Source organism: Sorex fumeus, unplaced genomic scaffold, assembly GCF_029834395.1.
Source record: "Sorex fumeus unplaced genomic scaffold, SorFum_2.1 ptg000051l, whole genome shotgun sequence".
In the NCBI taxonomy this organism is placed as follows: domain Eukaryota; kingdom Metazoa; phylum Chordata; class Mammalia; order Eulipotyphla; family Soricidae; genus Sorex; species Sorex fumeus.
The window spans coordinates 25833386-25849877 of record NW_026606108.1 but is presented as its reverse complement, the minus strand read 5'-3'; the positions used below and the strand labels follow the sequence as shown (position 1 = coordinate 25849877).

The 16492-nt window shown below is 40.2% G+C and overlaps 1 pseudogene; it reads left to right on the top strand.

The window, feature by feature from the left end:
- The first annotated feature begins 2280 nt into the window (after window positions 1-2280).
- LOC130033049 (glutaredoxin-1-like) lies at window positions 2281-2847 on the top strand (annotated as a pseudogene).
- The last annotated feature ends 13645 nt before the right edge of the window (window positions 2848-16492 follow it).

Genomic DNA, 16492 nt, shown 5'->3' with positions numbered 1-16492 from the left:
TGAGGTGAAGTATAAATTTAAAACTCTCACGATGCTCTCAGAAGATTTTTCATTTAAGACTATGGTGAGAGATACATTATGAATAGTATTGATTTTTTTTGACCTCAGTCAAGTGACATGAGAGCTTAACCTAGATTCATCTTCCCCTCACATTTGTCATAAATCTCTGACATGTCGATATTCCATATTTGAATGCTTTGTGCACATTAGCAATATTGTAAAATCATATTGTATTGTGACAAGCCACTAAATTCATTTCAGAGAAGGTCCATTTTAGCACTATATGCACTATGAATAATAAAGCAGTTATTGATTCTAGTGACAGATTACAGAAACATTCATAATTCTTTTGAAGTAAGACCTTTTTCATTTGAAATTAGAGAGTTGCTAAATAAAAACATGGTGCAGTACTGGAGTTAGCTTTTCTTTAGCATAATGATGTTGTTCATCATAATTATGTGGTGTCAGTATACACACACATAGGTCATAAGAAATTTGGAAACAAAGGGTTACAGTCTGTACTTTTTGTCATGGCTATTTAAATCTTTACATTTGTCTTAATGATAACAGGAACAAAGCTTATAAATAATCTTTTTGTGCTCATATTAAAAGTTATATATTTCTTTTCAACCCACCCCCACTCAAGACTTATTATCACAAAGGATAACAATAATACCACAAGTGAAAGGAAAATCAGGTCACTTGTTTGAAGAATTACTTTTATTTAAATGAAAGAGAAGTGTAATTTCAGCCAACTGCCTATCCTTAATTGAGCTTATTTGAAATCCTAAGTAGCTGTGAAATTTTAGCACTGGAGTGCCTATTTGAGTAACTGAATCACTAAATGCCCTCTGAAGTATCTAAGTATAGTGGGTAATATATGTTCTTATTTTCAATTATACTAAAATTTGCTATATATAAAGAAGCCTCTTTTCCATGTTGTGATGCTTGACATTAAGTTACCAATAATTGCCTTCAGACTCAAACTACACTCAGTATTATTTATGATACAGTGTATCAATACATATTACACATTAATATAGTTATAAATGTAGCATATATGTGTGTCACTTTCTATCATATGTTTTATCTATACAGCCCTCTGTCAGAACTCATTCTGGTTCCTTCATTTTACTTTCACAGTGAAGGAAAAAATATTCAAGACTTACAGTCTAAGATGTCAGGGTAGAACACTCTTTGACGGCCTGATTAGTAGAGCACATGCCTCATAAATGAAACCTTGTTATTATAGCAATAACAAAAACTCTTTAATGCAATTGCTCTCCTTCGTGAAGGTAACCATGTGAATTCAATGTGTGAGGGTGTGTGACACAAGCATTTGGTGGCCAAGAACTGTCTCTCTGACCTCCCCAAGAGAGTAACCAAGAGATGGGGAACCACAAACTGATGGTCAAAATGGCTGATAATGCAAAGCAGTGTGTGCTATTAGCATACTTATAGCACAACTGAGGGGGATTAAGGTATAGGACTGCTTGAGTGATTGATCATTTACCGAGGTAAAGAGTTTTGGCAGACTCAATTCTCTTGGGGAGTTTAACTCCAGAAGACACTCCGACTCCCAGGGCATCTATATTGTTTCTCTCTTTCCCTTTAGTTGTAAATATTAAACAATTATGTTTACTTATTGATGCTTGTAGTCATTTGGTAAGAGTAAGAGATATAACGGTAAGAGATATAGACTCCAAAACTTAATTCTCGGGACTCTTAGGGCAAGCAAGTCTTTTACCGTAAATCCCAGACTAGATCCTCAGACCAATTCAGCTTGTCCTTCCACCAGGGGGTCCTGTCTCTTAAGTTATAACAGCTTGCATTAAGTCCCTGCTTTAATGTTTTCCAGACTGTCCCATTTTGATGCCAGGGTAGCTTTGCTGCTCTCCCAAGTCTATCCCATTCCCACTGTGGGACCCCTCTTTTTGGTGTGTTAGGAACTATGTCAACCGAAGCCTGAGTCAAATACTTATGACAGATGCCCATGAGTAGATATATTTCAGAGTCAATCAACTCCCAAATATCAGGAGTATAGCATTAATAGTCTTTCTATGTTATTAAGCAAAGAACATTGCTCTATAGCAAAATATGAAAAGACTGTAGGAGAACTAGAAAAGCAAGTAATTCACTACAAATACAAAGTCTAGAATCACCTAACTAAGCCTGACTTGGGGAATTGTGAAGCACAGAGGCAAGGTTAAAGATAAACTTAGGGAATTTACACTCCAAGCTGTACCTGCAGTTGAGGTTCCTTCCCCAGAGCCCATCAGCATGGCTTAAGAGTTTGTGAATTGCAAAATCCAAACTGGGAGGGTGGTGGTATTCATCAAACCCACCTACCCCTATTACAAGAGAACTGAGGAGCGGCTGGGCCAGCTGCCCTTCAAACAGGGGCTTCTAGAATTCATTGAGATCACAGCCACCAACGACATGGAGGAGGTTCAAGATTATTTGAAATTGATCACTGGAGCCAGGACAGTCCCATAGGTTTTCCTGGGTAAAGAGTGCATAGGTGTGTGCGCGAAGCTGGTAAGCATGCATCAGAGCGGGGAGCTGCTGATGGGGCTGGAGCAGATGGGAGACTTACAGTGTTGGCAGAGCCGAGCCCAGAGTGACGTCGTCGTGACGAGCTGTAGTGTATGGCCCAGGATGACTACACATCTGATGAATGGATCTGGGGCTCCCTTTACTCAGCCCAGCAACTGTTTACTTAAAATTATGAAATATGTTAATCCATCGTTAATCCATGGCATGATTGGGGGAACACAATCTGTCTTTTCTTCTTTTGAACTCAGTAGTACTAAAAGGGAACCAAATTGCCACAAATCCCAGGGTTAAAGAGGCTGATCTCAGGTTCTTCTGGACTGGCCTTTCTGGGGGTTCATAACTCTGATAAATTAAAATTATCATTCATCCTCTGACCCAAAAGGTCTTCTTTCTTTCCTGGCTCTTGTCTCTGATGTTCCAGACGCCTCTACCTCTAAGTATTTCTCAACCAAGTTTAACCCTAGTTCTTTCTCCAACATAAATCTACAGTTGGTTGCAATTGTTTCTTCAGATTGTCTTTACACAACTAAATATGAGAGCTTTTTGTATTTTGAAAGTCCTTTTTAAGACTAACCAAAGGGGTCACGAAATCTACCTGACCCTAGCTTAAGAATCACTCAAGTGTTCTAAGCTTGGATCGCTCCTGGTTCTCAAAGGAAAGTCCAATAGTTCTGTGAAGATTTTGAGGACATGGTTTGAGAGTCTGCATGTGCATAGTTTGGCATGAACCATCTTCCTTCACTTGGTGCCACAAATATTAGAGGTGGGAGTCCTCCGCCATGTGAGAGGATGATTGTGTGTAAGTGTGTAAAATTATCCACAAAAGTTAAACATAAAAAATAAAATATCATCCTAGAAAGTAGCCTTTTCCTCTCACCCGTCAAGTTTCCTAAAACGTACAATCCCTTACATGAACTTTGTTTTAGAATTGCAAGATTAAGTAATGTGTTCTACATTCTTTGTATGAATGCTTAATATTTTTTTGTAATAAAGAGCACCCACAGATGAAAAAAAGGATAAAGTCATGGCATTAGGGATGCTCACAAGAGCACTGTAAGTTTTTCTGCAGGGAGGAAAGGGGGCAATTCACTGATGAAACCTAAAGTTCTTATGGTTAATATCCAACACAACTACATTCATATGATTAGAAATCAAAAGGGGGAAATGATCTCCCAGGAATATCGCAACCTCCTCCAACCCCAAACAATAGAAGAGAGAAATGCTTTAGTAACTGGACTAGGAAGATGAATAACACTGAGTGGCCAACTCGTCTCTATAGATTTTCTAGTGAATGAAGATTTTCTAAATTGGGAGGAGGTGGATGCACTTCTTCCCAGGGAAACCTATCATTCCAGACTTAGAGCATCAATGATTATGAGAAATAAAAAACAGGAAATGTGTTAAACCCTGAGGGTTTTCGGAAGAGTGCTAAGGAAGATGAGCTAAGTACAATGCCAAGCTACTAGGACGAGAATAAGGGATTGTGCAGACAAGGAGTGATGACACTACTGATCTGGACTGGCATCAAGAATGAGAACTGCTAAGTCACTCACACACTTCCACACAAATCCAATAACAACTTGCCTGTGTTCAATTCCTACTGCTCCCTCTTTAGGGTAAAGGGTAAAGGCCCTCCCGTTGATCGTCGATTTGCTCGAGCGGGCCCAGTAACGTCTCCATCGGAGACTTTGTTGTTACTGTGTCTGGCATATCGAATACTCTCGGTAGCTTGCCGGGCTCTCCGAGAGGGGCGGAGGAATCGAACTCGGGTCGGCCATGTTGGCCGCTTGTAAGGCGAACGCCCTACCCGCTGTGCTATCGCATGGACAGAATGCTGATGAGAAAATTACTGAGAGCAAGAAACTCCAGCTACTTGCTAACCAAGTTTTCTTAACTTGGACCATCTCAATGACTCTGTAACATTATAGTGTTGAAAACAATTGTGGCATAGAGAATATTCACTCCTAATTAAAATGTGATTGAACACTAAGGAAAGATACCATAAGAAAAAAGAGTTTAATAAGACAGCACTAAAAAAGGTAGAGTAAGTGGCTGTAGGGAGCTTGATCAAGTAGTGGAGCACAAGCCTGGCCTATGTGAGACCCTGAGTTTGATTCCTGGCATGATATACTTTCTGTCCCTATTACTGTCAAGTGTGGCCCCGTGACCTGAGGGCACAGCACAAACAGGTCCACAGAGTCAGGCCTAGTGACGCTGGGAGTGAATTCTGGATTGTTCAGTGTTATAGGATTTGGTCCATATTTTTCAAAGGCAAAATAAGAATAGAATTATGAAATTTGTATGCACAAATATTAAATATTAAAATATTAAATGTACAAATACTAAATTAAATAAACACACTAAAAACAAAGAATTCTCAAAATAAAAAATGTTTAAGTATATATATATAGTCTGAAATAAAAACTTAATAAATTACAGATTAAAATATTAGAGGATGAAATGAAATTAATTTACTCTTTCTCTAGGAACAGAAAATATAAAAATCTCAAATTTAGGGTCAGAGAGATAGTACAGGTTAAAGCATACACCTTGTGTGCAGTCAACTCCAACTGGATCCCTGGCACCATATATGCCATATATGGTCCTCTGAGCTCCGCCCTGAACACAGCAGGGGGTTAACCCTGAACAGTCAGGTGTGTTTACCCCTCTCACCTCCACCACCACAATAACAAAACAGCAAAACTCAAACCTAATCAATCTGTTACTAGAGTAAACAGAAATTATGGATGATTTTAACTTTTAGATGGTTTTTATGAGGATTTAAGTGAATGTGCCAAATTGATTTCTTTTTTGATTTTCACTTGTTGTTTGGTCCATGATATAATGAAAGAATTTGAACTCTTTATATTCTTTCAGAACCGTGGCATCATTTTGCTTTTCTTCTTGTCTTTGTTCTATGAGAATTTTGCAATCTGGAACAATGCCAGAGAATCAGGGGCCCCAGGGTCAACAGGAATTTGGAACAATTAAATAAGACTTAGCTTTTATGAGCCTCTTTAATTCTCTGGATCTTTGTTACAACAGCAGAAGCTCATGCAGCAGTCCTACCTTCAGCTGGTTAAAAATGCGAATTCTTAGGTGCTATAGAAAGGCTAATGTATAGCAAGTCCTAAAAGAAATGCTGAGACATGCCTGTTTTCTAACTGCTGACTTCCTCCATCCTCATTCATTATGGTTTTCATCTGCATTCTACAAAACCTTTTATATGTAAACTCAAAACTATTAAATCAGTCTGGATCACTGGCAGTGAAAAAAAGCTTAAATTACTTATAAAATGACATGTCATAACATCATTATTCATTTACAAAAATGGATATATAAAAGAAAACTGTCTTCGAAACTCATCTCAGGTAAAGAAGGGCACACATGTAAAATAAATTAAATATAAATATAATTGAGCACATTAACATACTTTGAAGAAGTGAAGTTTCATGTTCGTGATAAAGAGATGAGTGAATAGTTCCGACCATATTAATCAATAACCATGTTAACAAAACAAGAAGCATCTTCGGTTCTTTCTATAAATGCAGAAAAAATAATAAAAAGTAAAAAATATTGGATTAAAAAACTCTTAATAAAATAAGAGTAGTAAACACTTTAGGAATAATCTGTTAGAAATTCTTAATAGCTGGCATTATGTCTATTTTGGGATAAATTTCCCCACTGAAATCAGTGAGAAATAGAGCTTTAAAATATGTTTGTGCTGTCTATATAGTCTTTAAACATTCTAGGTGAAACCATGAAGTCTTAAGAAACTGATTTATTAGCTTCCTCAGTAGAATAAAATAAATTTTCATTATAATAAATATTTAAATATCAAAATTAGCTACAGAAGAAAGCAGAGGCCATATATTTTGGAATTTCACTTAATCACTTAATCACTTAATCCCCGTTATTCATCGATTTATTTGAGCGGGTGCCAGTAACGTCTCCATTCATCCCAGTTGCGTGCTAGCGTAACCCAATGGTATCTGTTCGTTCTAGGAACATGCAGAGCCTCAAACCGATCATTTAGGGTCTTGACGAAGAAGTCTGACGATCTTATAGGTGGGCGTCCACGTGATCTTTTGATGTCCCGTGGAATCCAATCAGTAATGGCTCTAGTCCAGCGGTTGTCTGTAAACCTCATTACGTGTCCAGCCATTCTGATTTTTGATGTCTTGGCAAATGAGACAGCGTCCCTGATTCTTGAGCGTTGACGAAGATCAGAACTCCGGATTCTATCTCTCATTTGAGTGAATCGTGATATTCCAAGCATAGTTCTTTCGATTCCTCTTTGAGAGACCCGAATAGCGTTCTCATCCTGTTTTCGTAGGGTCCAGGTCTCTGAGGCATACGTTAATGCAGGAAGAATAGTGGAATCAAAGAGATGTGCTCATAGCTGGAGGTTCTTTGTCCTTTTAGTTATTTCTTCAATGCTCTTGAAGGCATTCCAAGCTGCTCTCTTCCTCCTGCGCAACTCAGGTGCCAGGTCATTCATCATGTTGATTTCTCGACCTAGGTATATATAACTGTTGCATTCGGAAATGGTGGTTCCGTTGAGAGCGAATGGAGCGTCAGGAACAAGGCTGTTTCTCATAAACATTGTCTTCGTAAGATTCAGCTGTAGTCCGACCTTTCTACATTCATGGTCAAAGTCGTTCAGCATTTGTGCCGCTTGGCTGATGTTTGGTGTTATTAGAACGATGTCATCAGCAAAGCAGAGGTGGTGTAGTTGCCGACCATCTATCTTCACTCCCATGTTTTCCCATTCCAGTCGTCGCATGATGTTCTCGAGGGTGGCACTGAAGTGTTTTGGTGAAATGGTATCACCCTGCCGAACCCCTCTCTTGATATGGATGATTACTTCTTTGTAGAATGGTGAGATCTTGGTAGTGAATCCGCAATAGAGGTCACGAAGGATCCTGATGTATTGAGTTTGTACGCCCTGATTGGTTAGGGCTTCTAAGACCGCTTCCGTCTCAACAAAATCAAAGGCCTTCTTTAAATCAATGAACGTTAGACAGAGCGGCATCTTGAACTCCCGAGATACCTCAATGAGCTTGGTTATTGTGTGGATATGGTCGATGGTACTGAATCCTTTTCGGAATCCCGCTTGTTCACATGGTTGTCCTTCACCTAGTGTTCTGCTAATCCTATTCAGGATGACTCGAGTGAATAGTTTGTAGATGACAGACAATAGGCAGATTGGGCGATAGTTGCCAATGTCATGGATGTCTCCTTTCTTGTATAGTAGTACAGTCCTGCTGGTTTTCCATTGGGATGGAACCTTGCATTCAGACAGGTAGCGTGTGAAGAGTCGAGCCAATGTATTGATGAGTACTGATGGTAAGTTCTTCAGGTGTTCAGGTCTGATCTTGTCTGGGCCAGGTGCTCTTTGTTTCTTTACTGACGAGATGGCATGTTGTATTTCAGAAGGGAGAACATTGGGAACGACATATCCATCATGTGGTATGTAGTATGTGGGCAAGTGGATGTGGCTATTAAAGAGATCTGAGTAGAAGTCATGAATAATCTTCTCCATTGCCCTTCTGGAAGATGTGATAGATCCATCATGATGTCGGAGGGCAGTCATCTTGGTTTTGTAGTTGGTGAAGGACAGGCGGGCATTACGAATGTTTTTCCCAGCTTCTGCTGCATCTACCAGTACTACTGCTCTCCTGTTTTTGAGGTCATCCTTGATGGCTTCTCTGCACTGTTTTGCCAGTTCGGATGTTAGCTTGTGGTTGCCTGAGGCATGTGCCAAGTCAAGTTGGCGAATAAGTTCAAGAGTGTTCGAAGAAAGACGGTTTTTTGTGGTTATCTCTCTCTTGGTATTCCTTGCACAATCATGGAGGTGCTGAATCATTCGATCGTATTCCTCATCAATGTTGTCAATGACGGCATCTTCCCATGTTGCCACAACAGAGCCAAAGAGCTCCCAGTTGGTGGTTGTTCTGGGTCCTCTTCTTAAACCTTGCATTCTTTTCTCCTCGTTCTGTGAGGTAGAATTTTGCACGAAGAAGACGGTGGTCTGATCCCGTTTGGAATTTTGGGACAACAGCAACATCGGTTAGGCAAAACCGCTGATTGAATATGATGTGGTCTATTTCATTGTGGAACCGTCCATCGGGAGACTCCCATGTCCAACATTTAGATTCAGCCTTTTGGAATTGTGAGTTACCATGGAAGGTTTTGGTTGACATGATGAACTCAGACAGTCTGTCACCCTGTTCGTTCCATTCCAGGCCATGGGTTCCGATGTGGAGTTCATCGACTGATCTTCTTGGTCCTATCTTGGCATTAAAATCACCGACAATGATCTTGTAGAAGGTGTGATCTTCTTTATAGAACTTCTCCAGCTCCATGTAGAATTTCTCAGTTTCTCTTTCACCATAACTGGATGTTGGTGCATAGACAACAAAAATAGAAACTGCCGGTAGTGAGCCACATTTATTCAAGTGTAATCGTCCAAGTCGGGTTGTTAGGCATTCGAATGAATCAATGCTCGTGACTAAGTTTGTGTTGACAAGGATACCGACACCACCGACGCCTCTTTTATCACATGTTCCAAGGAACAGTTCTTCTCCAGTGTCGAAAACAGCATGATGGGATTGATGTCTTCTCGTTTCAGTCAGACCAATGATGTCGTACTTGATCTTTCGCGCTTGTACCATAAGGTCTTCAATGGATGCAGCAGATGCCAGCGTACGAGCATTGAAAGTACAGACAATCATTTTTGTTTTTCTGAGTTTTGGCAGCCTATGTCTGCCTTGGTGTTTTATCAGCCTCTCCTTCCATATCCTTCTCGACTCTGCATATTCAGGGTTAGGGAAATGAGATCCATTTATTACTGGATTTGGCATATCAATTTGGTCTATTTGGCATAGACCACGGATAGCTTGCCAGGCTCTACCGTGTGGGTTGGATATTTAAGGTACCCTGAAAACTTAGAGAAAAGTAAATAAATAGTCCCAGGAGCTTGTTGTGATAATCTCTGGATCCTGGCCGTTGTTGGGGTTACACGGCAGTTGGAGGATGTAACTGTCTAGCTACTGACAGGTCCAGTCCCAAACCGTGCAGGCTTGGAGATCTCAGCCCCGGGTCCCACACACCTGGGTTCCTCTGCCAGTTCTGTTATGTCTGAGGCTTATCCAAGTGTGTGGAGAGTGGCCCCAGTAAGGCCTTGGTTTGGAATTAGAGTCATAAAATTTGAGTAGTAAAGGAAAAGTTAGTCAATTAAAACTTGCACTGAAAGGAGGGAGAAAACTTAAGAGTCAATATACATGGGCTAATGAGAGAGCTTCATTATTTCTCATGATTGAATATTTCCTGTGAATAATGGAGGTCAGGGTTTGATTCCTGGCACCACCAAGTCACCTGAGCACTGCAGGGAGTGACCCTCAAGCACTGAACCGGGAGCAACTCCTTAACACTGCCAGGTATGGCCCCAAAATAAACTTAAAAAATGAACATACAGGTGATAAATTGGAGTAAAAATTTTGTAGTACTCCACAAAAGATGGTATTTAATGTGCTAAGTTCCTCAGTATCTGTAGAGGATCAAAATTGGCATCATTTGAAAATTGGCAGAGTTGAGGAAAAGACATCTGACAGAAAAGCATATGCATTCCTTTCAAACATAGAAAAACACACTTCCACTTATCATGAAAAAAATTAAATATCTTCTTACACCTCGGAGAGCCCGGCAAGCTACCGAGAGTATTTGATATGCCAAACACAGTAACAACAAAGTCTCCAATGGAGACGTTACTGGGCCCGCTGGAGCAAATCGACGATCAACAGGAGGGCCTTTTCATCTACAGAATTAGCAATTTTTGAGGCTGTCCTTGGAAAGAGCAAAACTCTTGCATCCGAGCAATAGTGCACTTGCCTTGCATGCAGCAGACTCAGGTTCCATCTCCAGTGCCATTTATAGTTCCCTGAATCCCACCCGGAGTGATCCCGAAGCACAAAGCCTGAGTGAGCACTGAAGAGCACTGAGTGAAGAAAGGGAGGGAGGGAGAAAGGGATGAACAGAAGTTGGTCAACACTCCTTTGTCTTAAAACTTCTTTCTGCCTATTCTCTGCCTATTGGCCAGGCCCTCTTCCCACATGCTTCTCCTCTCTGCTGTCCAGGCAGGCTGGCCTTCTTCCTTCCTCTATCATGAACTCATGAGAAAGTTGTTTTCTGTCTTTCAGAATGATTCTTTCTCAACCTTTGGGCTTTCTCATTTAATTCCATCTCTGATCCTATGTCATCATCTCAGAAAGAACTTTCTTGTGCTGTTCTTTGGATTTCCTAATCCATCACTCTCTCATCTCTTTTTTTGCTTTCTTATTTTCTTGACCTAATGATTGATATGGGCAAGATCTGTTGGGGGTGGGGATGGGGATGAGAAAGATAAGATACAGGGGATTGATCTGAAAGTCTTGTACATGCTGGGCATGTGCTCTACCATTTGAACCATCTCTTTGACCCCCTTCTACTTTATTTTCATTGCACTCTATACTATCTGGAAATGCTTAATTAATATAGCCATTGAGTTTGTATTTTAATATAGTATGAATAATGTGTGGACTCTGCAGTTTCAAGGACATTTTTTAATTGTTGCTTTCAGTAGCTCCAGCACTAACATGGACCTAGCGCAGAGAAGCACTCTGAATCTCTGAATAGATGCATCACAGCTGCCCAAAACTGGACAGGGCAGGGCATACTATCTTGTTGCTATAAGAAGAATAAGTCGGTGTAACCTATTAACAGGAAACTGTGAATATCTCTCCAAGCTCCTTCATTACTGGGGACGGGGCTTTTCAAATTTTGTGAAAGTAAATAATGTCCACAAACTTTTGATTCTGAAATATCATTTCCAGGATTTAAGTTACTAGTACACATAGATTTGACATAGTTATCTAGATTTATTGAATTACTCTTGCCTGTTTTTTTGTTTGTTTGTTTGGTTGGTTGGTTGGTTGCTTGGTTTTTGTGTCATATACATCATTGCTCAGGGCTTACTCCTGGCTCTGCAGTCAGGAATCACACCTGGAAGGCTTGGGTACCAGATATTGAACCTGAGTCAGCTGCATACAAAGTAAGTGATTGCCCTGCATTACGTTTTATAAGAACAACACACTGAAAACAACAAAAGATTACTGCTAATATTATTGAAGCCTCGCTTAGTAGTATATACTAATTAATAGGTTATTATACAGAAATTACAAATGGTATAGAAATTTACTGGAGCTGGAGCGATAGCACAGCAGGTAGGGCATTTGCCTTGCACGCAGCCAACATGGTCGACCCGAATTCGATTCCTCTGCCCCTCTCGGAGAGCCCAGCAAGCTACCAAGAGTATCTCGCCCACAGGGCAGAGCCTGGCAAGCTACTCGTGGCATGTTCTATATGCCAAACACAGTAACAACAAATCTCATGATGGAGATGTTACTAGGCCCGATTGAGCAAATGGGGCTAGAGCAATAGCACAGCGGTAGGGCGTTTGCCTTGCACGCAGCCAACGTGGCCGACCTAGTTCGATACCTCCGCCCGTCTTGGAGAGCCCGGCAAGCTACCGAGAGGCTCTTGCCCGCCTGGCAAAGCCTGGCAAGCTCTCTGTGACGTATATTTGATATGCCAAACACAGTAACAAGAAGTCTCACGATGGAGATGTTACTGGGCCCGCTCAAGCAAATTGATGAATAATGGGAGGACCGTGACCATGAAAAATCATATATATATATATATATATGTGTGTGTATATACATATCCTGTTGTTGTCTGCCCCAAATACAGATTTGCTATTTTTTTTAAAAAATGTGTGTGTTATGTTAGAACCGTTTCTTAGTTATACAGCTTAGCAAAAAAATAATTTTTATCATATTTACCACATATGTATTATTTCTTAATGTGGGGAAAAGCACACTCATATTTATTTATGCACTCAGTATATATATGTAAACAAAAGACACTGATGAGATTTTTTGTGAGAGAGAGAGAGATGACCTGAGGCATGAATGCGAGAAGAATTTACCTTTCACTTTTATAAGAACTTTTGTTCTGTGCTTTCTTTTTAACTATATCTTTTTCTTTATACTTATTTAGTAAAATTTCAAAATTACTTTAATAAGATAAATAATTTATCTTATTTGTTATATATGTTAAAAATTGAGGTTTTTCCTTTGCATTTTTCTTAGTTTATTTTGTATGAGCAAATCCCATTTGGGATTCTACACATGCACTTTCCCTCTGATTAAAGTTGAGTAGTATTGTTTCATCTCTGTGAATCATTAAAATTTTTTGGACTATTTACCCTCAGGTCTAACTTTTCACAATAAAACAATACTGAAAAAAATCCATCTACCCTGACATAGTATAATGCATTTCCCTTTCTATACAATAAAATCATGTTGAAACAATGTAAAATGACTTTACACTTATTGCATTGATGATAATGGAAGTGGATTCTTTTTAAGCCATGAAACTGTCTTTGCTCTGCTTTGAAATAGCCAATTAACTTACACTCCATTTTGGCTTAAGTGATTTGATAAAACACAGAATCACTCCATCAATCCTTAGTCATGAACCCTTGCTTTCAAGGTTAATGCTCCATCCTATTTCATTGAACTGAATAGCTTCATCTGTTTATATATTAAAGCAAAAATATATTTTAACTAGCATTTTATTTAGTTCTCATTTATGTAAAATGCAATGAGAACAAGGATGTTATGAAAATAGAATGGTGTAATAAATAGTTCTATTATGGGATTATTCTGCCCTTACTTCCTAAAAAGATAACAGTGTTCTATGAAAGAAATTGGAGATATAAAATACAGCACTCTGTTTCCATTACTTTATTCTTAATGCTTAGTAAGGTTTAATATGCAATATTTTTAAGCTCTCAGCCCAAGCTTTGTATGTTATAGAACACCCCAGGGAAGAAAGAGATGGTCTGAACATTTCTTTCTTTTCTCAAGGTTATTATAAACGGAACCCTTATGTGACTACATAGAAGCTATCTCTTATTTTCAAATGTTATTTCCATAGCGCTCAAACATTTCCCCTTTAATACATTTCACAGGATTAGTGTTTTAGTAAGTGGAAGCAATAGTTTTAGAGAGATTTGATGCACATGAATTTAATCTCTGGAGCCTGTCCTGCTCAACTGCTGTTGTTCACATAGAGATTGGACAAGTGCCCAAGGGCATAGACGTCAGGCAGGAATCCCTTCACCGTAGCAGTTTGCACAACACAGCTACTGTCATCTCATTAGCGGACACAAGCATTGCTGCCATATGCTGATTATTATAGTTACACCTGCTCTTGTTGTGTCATCCTACAGACTGGCATGGAATTATTATTATTGCATATTCTTCTTATTTGCTGACCGTTTAGTTCCATGACACCACTGAACAGCAAATTCAGCTCAGGAGGTCACCTGGTGAAAGAAATACTTCTAGGTAGTAAAGTAGTAGTAAACTATTGAACATTAATTGGATCATGCTTGATTCCACAATTGTAGCCAGCTTCAGTGTTTAACCAGTCTTATAATTGTACCAGAGTGGGAAGACTGGTAAGTGGGAAGAGCTCTTTGTTTTGTTTTTGGTGGTTGGTTTGGGGGTTTGTTATTTTTTATAGTTGGAAGACAGAAAAGTTATCTTTCAAGTGCTGCTAACCTAGTTGTCTCCATCCTTAGAGACAACTACTGAGTCTTTTTTTTTCTTTGTGGGTCACACCCTAGATGCTCTGCACTCAGGAATTACTCCTGGCGGTGCTCAGGGACCCATATGGGATGCTGGGAATCAAACCTGGGTCGACCATATGCAAGACAAACACCCTACCCACTGTATTATCATCCCAGCCCCGACTACTGAGAGTCTCAAAGGATCTCCAGGTGCCAGGAGGAATTATTTACATGGTCTGCCTACTTGTGTAAATTTTGATCCTAGAACCCCCATGTGCTTTTCACAAGATGTGGTGCAGCAGTGAGAAATGTGACCCTGAAATTGCTCTTTGAAAAGTAAATCAGCTTATGATGCTTTATCTCCTCTTTTCCTGTGTTGCATATGTACTGATCAGAATATTGCCAATGCATTCAGATCCCCCTCCCAATTCACTTGCTGAAGTCCTAACACCACCACCCACAAAGTGAACATACTAGAGTGGCAATGAAGGTAGAATTGAAGTTACCAACTGAGCTCTGATCCTATGTAACTACTGGTGTCCTTGTAAGAAAATGAAACCTTGGACACAGAACACAGAGAAGATCACACAGACACAGGGCAAAGACACGTCACATGGCTGAGGATCATGCTAGCTTTGTGGATGTCTTTAAATGAATTTATGAGCCTGAACATGAAAGTGAGGTGGTCATAGGTGGTCAGAATAATGGGGACTATGCCGAGTAATGGGGACAGGAGACTACCCCCATTCCACTTAATCATGAGCAGTTATTTTCAGATCAGCAGTGAGAGTGTGACTGCTTCTGAAGGGTGGAATTAGCTCCAGCAGGACTGATGGGATTTGTGGCAGGAAGTTGAAATCCACATCGTGTTCTCCAGACTTCCCCCAAATCAATTACTAACACTGAGATTTCACTTCCCACCCATCATTCCACCAGAACCTTGTATACTGCAATCACATAATGACAACTGTTTGCAATTCAGTACTCCTTCTTCTTCTCTCCTCATATTTGGAAGAACTTTTCTAGGTTTAAGACAACTAAAACAGACAGACCTGGGACTGCAATTTGTGATATGTGATAATTAATATCTTGAAAAAGTCCTCTAGTTGCAATCTTTTGAGTTTGATTGGGTAAAGACAATGGACCCAGAGCAAGCGGTGAGCTACCCTGGCATCGAAATGGGCCAGGCCAAAGTGCCACAATTCTTAACTATAAGTTAAGAGTTTGATCATAGAAAAATGCTGTCATGATACAAAAGTAACGACAAGACTAGGATCCTGCTAGGAGTTGGAAAGACTATCTGGCCTGAGCACTGTAGTCTAAGATCAAGATGGCCCTAGGAGGGCAATTCTATAAGTTTAAGATATTTCTTACTGTATCCATACAAAATGATTTATATTATATATTCTTATATGCTTGTCGACAAGGAGAGGAGAAACACACCCATGGGATTTTGCTCTAGGGTGGGTCGTCCTGCTGAGAGATGATCTGTCCTAGGAGTGGCTTTCCCTGAGGGAAAGAATTCTACCACTATTGATTGTGACTGCACCTATGTGTAATTGTTACCCCAATCCCTCATCGGGGGAGATATAATGAGACTGTAGAAGGGGCAAGGGGAGGCAGAGGAGAGAGACTGGAGTGGATGGAGAGAGGATTGGAATAAACTGCGACTAAGACCAACCAGCCTGGCCCTCATTTCCTTCCTTCACCTGCCCATCACCATCGACCTCCCCAGGGTGGGATAAGCAGAGTGAGACTACCAAACGCGGGCGGCGGGAGAGACAGAGCCACCGCTGCCGCCGCTCCCGCAGCTGTACCCCTTTTTTTGAGTTTACACAACGAACATATCTGAATATAACAACTATGTGTACCTGGGTCAAGAACTCAACATGAGGAACGACTTGGTGCCAGAACTGTGCAGGAGGAAGAGAGTGGTGTGGAACACCTTCAAGAGCATCAAAAAAGTTGTTAAGAGGATGAAGAACCTCCAGTTCCAGGCACATCTTTTTGACACCATCGTTCTTCCTGCACTAACATATGCCTCAGAGACCTGGGCCCTACAAAAACAGGACTAGAATGCTATTCAGGTCTCCCAAAGAGGAATCAAAAGAGCTATGCTTGGAATATCACATTTCACTCAAGTGAGAGAAGGAATCCAGAGTTCCGACTTCCATTGATGTTCGAGAATCAGAAACGCCATCTTGTTTGCCAAGGCATTGAAAATCAGATGGGCTGGATACGTAATGTGATTTAGAGACA